Genomic DNA, 5,721 nt, shown 5'->3' on the forward strand with positions numbered 1-5,721 from the left:
AACGGCAGCACGTGGAGGGAGGTAGAAATGGATGTTTGTTGGCCTCTTGCAGGTGCTGCTGATGTCCTTTCTGCTGTCCCTGCTGTGGAAAGACAGAGGCAGAGGTGGTTTTGAATCTCTTCAAATTGTTGTGAGTGCTGCAGTTGATCACCTAAGCATGCCGTTAGATCTCTTTCACGGTGTATTTTAGCCCTGAAAGGTAAAAGGTGTGTTGTGAGGAGTGAGGTAGCAAACGTTAGTTGCAGAGGTGGTGCATGTGCCACGGAAGTTGTGTGCCCCGTCCAAGAGTCCAGGATTTGCATAAACCCACCCACTGACCTGTGACTAACAATCTCACTCTGCTAACTTTTCCAGCAAAACAGGCCAAAGAAAGTGTATGCAGCGCTGTACCACAGCCCGGTGCTCTTTTCGGTTCCTTCCCAAAGAACTTTCCCTCCATAGCAGTCCAGTTCCTTGCTGTTGCTTGGCCAACCACTGCATGCATGTGCTATACCGTATGCCCTGAGCTGATTCCCAGCTTTTGTGCTCAATACAGCCTTGCCGTCCATGTCTCTGTGGCGCAATGGGTCAGCGCGTTCGGCTGTTAACCGAAAGGATGGTGGTTCGAGCCCACCCAGGGACGACGCTAAGCCCATGCTACTTCCTTGCTTCCTGAGGCCTGTGGGGAGCCTCAAGGTCCCATTTGCTGCCTCAGTGCTTTCAGCCGGTGGTCCAAAGAGCAGGCTGGATGCCATTCAGAAACCCATCTGCCAGCAGCCATGCCGGAGGCTCAGGCTTAATCCTCAAAGCCGAGCACAAAAACTTTCAGCCGGAACGTTTCGCTCCTTCCCGCCTCCGCCCAAGCGGCAAGGGAGAAGCGAAGGAGACAGGCCGGCTCAAGAACGCCCTCCCACTTCCCTGTACGCTGTGCAAAGCTCTTGGCCTGCCTCATGCCTCGTCAGGAAAGCGCGGCCATGCGGCCCAAGCCTGAGTCACGTCCGCGGCCTGGCCCGCCCGCCCGGCTGACGGGCGCGCAGAGCCACGCGAGTCAATGGCAGGTCGAGTTGGGAGCCTGGGCTCTTTCCGTGACAGCCACACACACAGCGCTGCCCAGTGCCCCGAGCCTCCCTCGTGTTCTCCGCGGCAGCCGCCTGCCAGTGTGGGTGGGAAAAGGGGACCAGGAAGCACTGCAGCCTCATTCCAGGACAGGAGGCCCTCGCCACACCCAGGCCTGCCTCTTGCCTTCAGCCCAGGCAGCCAGAGGTGCCAGGGAGCTCCTGGCAGGCCGCCGCTTTGCCTCAGCCATCTCTTGCCTCATGGCCTGGGCTCTTGGGGCTCTGCTGGTCACCGGCTCGCTTGAAGGCCCAGAGGAAAAGAAACAAGCGCCGCAGCGTAGCAGAGGATGGTTCGATCCATCGACCTCTGGGTTATGGGCCCAGCACGCTCCCGCGGCGCCACTCTGCTGTTTCTTCACACTCTCCCCCCCTGCCACCTAGCTGCCACTATCCGGATTAGTGCCTTGCGCCCTCGCTCTGGCAGGCAGATGCGCAGGCTGCTAGGCAGCTGCCCTGGTCACAGGATTTTACAGCTAGCTTCTACAGGGTAAAGGATCTAGTTGGGGTTTGGACCCCATTGGGAGCTGGGTAGCTGAGTGCGGAGGCGGGAGCACTTCTTAAACTGTTTTCAGTTACGCTTCTGGGGACGAGGTTCAGCCTTGGATCCGTGTCTGCAGCAGGCAAGCACCTCTGGCTCAATCGCCCCGCCCGTATTAGCAGACTAAAGCAGCGCGAACGCACACGCCTTGCAAAGAGGAGCCGGGATCTCGAACAAAAGTCAGCATTTTATTAAGATGAGGTTCAAAGAAAAAAAGTGTACGGTACAGAGTTTCAGCGTAGAAGTTTCTGGTGCTCAGGAACAATGTACAGCTTACCCAAGGGTACAAAGTTCAGTTTAAAATGGGGTGGCGTAAGGAATACATAATCTGCAATAGCCCTGACTGGGGTAAAGGTTAACGTACAGACACTGAGTTAGGAGGGTATGTTGTCCATATGAGGGCTACGTTCGGGTGTGGAGTATAACGGCGGCTACGACGATGAGGATGGATTGACCAGCGTTAGGTGAGTTTTAACGTTCGGTGTTTGGGAATCTTTGCCACAATCTAGTTGAAGCAGGGTCAGTATGAAGTCTACCCTGCCATCTGTTGGTGATCTGTCGTCAAGGCCTTTTGGGGCTGATGTCATTTGCATGGTTACACCCCGGATTGTATGATGGGAGTGCTTGTCCAAACGGTCATTTCAGCTGCTGCGGGTTCCCCAGTCTCTTTGTTATTGGGGCAGGAGTAATCCAGTGTATTTTCCTGTTGATTTTGGATCAAGGACAGAGTAACTGTACCTGGCATTTGAGGCCTGAGGCGTCACCCTCGCCTGAAAAGTACTCACCATTTAGGGGTATGGGTTCCTAACGGCAGCACGTGGAGGAGGTAGAAATGGATGTTTGTTGGCCTCTTGCAGGTGCTGCTGATGTCCTTTCTGCTGTCCCTGCTGTGGAAAGACAGAGGCAGAGGTGGTTTTGAATCTCTTCAAATTGTTGTGAGTGCTGCAGTTGCTCACCTAAGCTTATGCCGTTAGATCTCTTTCACGGTGTATTTTAGCCTGAAAGGTAAAGGTGTGTTGTGAGGAGTGAGGTAGCAAACGTTAGTTGCAGAGGTGGTGCATGTCCACGGAAGTTGTGTGCCCCGTCTAGAGTCCAGGATTTGCATAAACCCACCCACTGACCTGTGACTAACAATCTCACTCTGCTAACTCTTCCATAAAAATTTTTCTGCCAGGTTCTCATTCAGCACTATATTCCTATCAACTTCAGCTTTTAAGTACCATCAGAGTCCACCTGCTTCAGTAAACTAAAATTTTTACCTATTTGCTAAAGATTTTAGGTGTATGCTATAACTCGCTATTTGTAATAGGATAATAATTAATTCTATTTTTAAACTCAAGAGAGAAGAAAACCATAAAATGTGCATTTAGAGAGTTCAAAAGAATCCCATGGTGCTAAACACATATATTTATTTTCAATCTTTCTTAAATTGCTATTCTTTGGAACCCATGTCCCTTGTCTAACGATTTTTATGTAGGTTCGGGTGAGTCAAATCATGAACTGCTAAGTACCGTCCTGGTGTCCTTGATTCATATATCCAGGATTACTACACTTTATTTTTTTCTGCCCTAATAAGAAAGTGTTTGGGGATCCCACAGCAGCCAAAATCACCATTTGGACAAGCACCCCCATCATGCAATGCGGAGTGGGTGTGACCATGCACATTAGCAACCAAAGGCCTTTACAACACATCACCAACAGATGGCAGAGTAGAGTTCATTCTGACTCTGCTTACATCCTCCCCACAGCCAAGAATTGGTGGTCTTGATAAATCACACTCCCTATTATACCAGCTCATTGGTATTGAATGCTGAAGTTATGGCTAGCAAAGTACCCACCCATCTCTGCCCTGTAGCATCCAGCTTAGACCTTGTTAACACATAAGTCAGTGGATTGTTCTCTGTACATACCTGAAACTGAGCACCAGTCAAGTAGTCTCAAAATTTCTCAATGATGGCCCATTTCAAGGCCAAGAACTGCAGCTGGTGGATGGGATAACGAATTTCCCTATCAGACAGTCCTCAGCTGGCAAAGGCCACAGATTTACATTTACCTTCCACTTCCTGGTAGGAGAGTGCTCCCAGACCCTCCAAACTGGCATCAGCATGCAGGATACTGTTTGTTTGGTCAGCAAGGACTAGGACTGGCACATGAATCAGGCAAATAATGATTTCCCGTAAAGCCCTGTCACATGTCTCATCCCGCCATGTCCCCAATAGAGGAGAGGAGCCCCTCCCTGTCCCCTGCCAGCGGTACTAGATCTGTGGGAGCAGATATCCATGATCCAGCCCAGATGAGCAAGAGCTGCTGGGGAGAAAGTTTTTCTCAGTCCAAGCTCACCAGAGTTGATATTGCAGCGGTGGAGAGATATTTTTCACCTGGTATTTAGATGCTCTGATGAGAGGAGCAGGCAAAGATTTTCTTCTCCTTGTATTTCAAACTCTCCATCCCCCCACCACTTTGTGCTCTAGTCTGATCTCTTTTTAATGTCTCCAGGGCTGTTTTTAGCCATAGGTAGCCGTCTAGGGCACCACTAGGTCTGGAGGCACTGCTCTGATGGGAGCTTGGACAGATGGGAAGCAGTGAAGCATGTAAGAGCAGGATGTTGGGTCCTAGAGAGAGCTGAATGCAGCACAGTCTGAGAGAGGGATTGGCTGCTGGGGTCTCTGGGAAGGGGCGGGGTGGGGGTGGGGGAAGGAGCTCACCTGTGGGTACGTCTACACTACGGGACTATTCCGAATTTGCATAAACGGGTTTTGTAAAACAGATTGTATAAAATCCAGTGCGCGCAGCCACACTAAACACATTAAATCGGTGGTGTGTGTCCACGGTCGAGGCTAGCATCGACTTCTGGAGCGTTGCACTGTGGGTAGCTATTCCGTAGCTATCCCATAGTTCCACAGCCTCCCCGCCCCTTGGAATTTCTGGGTTGAGATCCCAGTGCCTGATGGGGCAAGAATCATTGTCGCGGGTGGTTCTGGGTAAATGTCGTCAGTCACTCCTTCCTCTGGGAAAGCAACGGCAGACAAGCATTTCGTGGCTTTTTTCCCTGGATTGCCCTGGCAGATGCCATAGCATGGTAATCATGGAGCCTGTTTTGCCTTTTGTGACTGTCACCGTATGTGTACTAGATGCCGCTGACAGAGGCGATTCAGCAGCGCTACACAGCAGCATGCTTTTGCTTTTGCATGACAGCAGAGATGGTTATTAGCCATACTGCACCATCTACCAATCCATAAATTGGTAAAAAGATGATCATGGTTACCAGTCCTTTTGCACTGCTTCCTCTGTTGCTGTTATAAGTGTCTCTGGCTGCTCTTAGCCAGGGTGCAAAAACCAAAATGGGAATGATTCCCTGAGTCAATTTTCCTTTTGGTATCTAAAAATAGACTCAGTCCTGTCTAGAATTTGGGCACGGGGACGAGAGAACTACTGTATCATAGAACCAGAGAGCACAGCTGCTCTGTGTCAGATCCAGCAGAAATTATGAGCTGTATGCTATTCACAGGGGGTGCTCCTGCAACAACCCCACCTGTTCATTCCATTCTTCTCCCAGCCTTCCTGGGCTACCATAGCATTGTCCCCCACTTGTGTGATGAAGTAATAAGAATGCAGGAATAAGACACACTGACTTGTTAGTGAGAAATGAGTGGGAGGCAGTCTCCAGCTGCTATGATAGTCCAGACAGAACAGTAAGGAGTGTGGAGAAGAGGGCCCAGCATCCTTCTGCTAGTCCAGGGCAATTGAATCTCTTCTTTACACATGAAGAGGGGGTGTTGCTATGATGATGATGGTTATCAACCATACTGCACCATCTGCCAGGAAAAATTAGGGCCAGGTGTCCTTGATTGATCTAACTGATGCTAATCAGCATGGTTACCAGTCCTTTTGCACTGCCCCATGTGCCAACAGGCTGATGATGAGAACAGGTACCAGTCATGTTGCACCATCAACCACCCATGGTGGGGGAGCAAGGAGGTTGGTGTTGAGTGCTGCAGCACCGCATCTATCTGCAGCATTCAGTAAAGATAGGGTGACATGTTAAAGAGTCAAGAGAGGATTTTTTTCCCTTTCACTTCTGGAGGTGGG

General features: G+C 50.4%; 1 non-coding gene across 1 annotated transcript; it reads left to right on the forward strand.

Annotated features, from left to right (window-relative positions):
* Positions 1–548: 548 nt before the first annotated feature.
* TRNAN-GUU lies at positions 549–622 on the forward strand. Its single transcript has one exon. It is a non-coding gene; the product is annotated as a tRNA-Asn (tRNA).
* The last annotated feature ends 5,099 nt before the right edge of the window (positions 623–5,721 follow it).

Source organism: Mauremys reevesii, linkage group 12 (genome assembly GCF_016161935.1).
Source record: "Mauremys reevesii isolate NIE-2019 linkage group 12, ASM1616193v1, whole genome shotgun sequence".
Lineage (NCBI taxonomy): Eukaryota > Metazoa > Chordata > Testudines > Geoemydidae > Mauremys > Mauremys reevesii.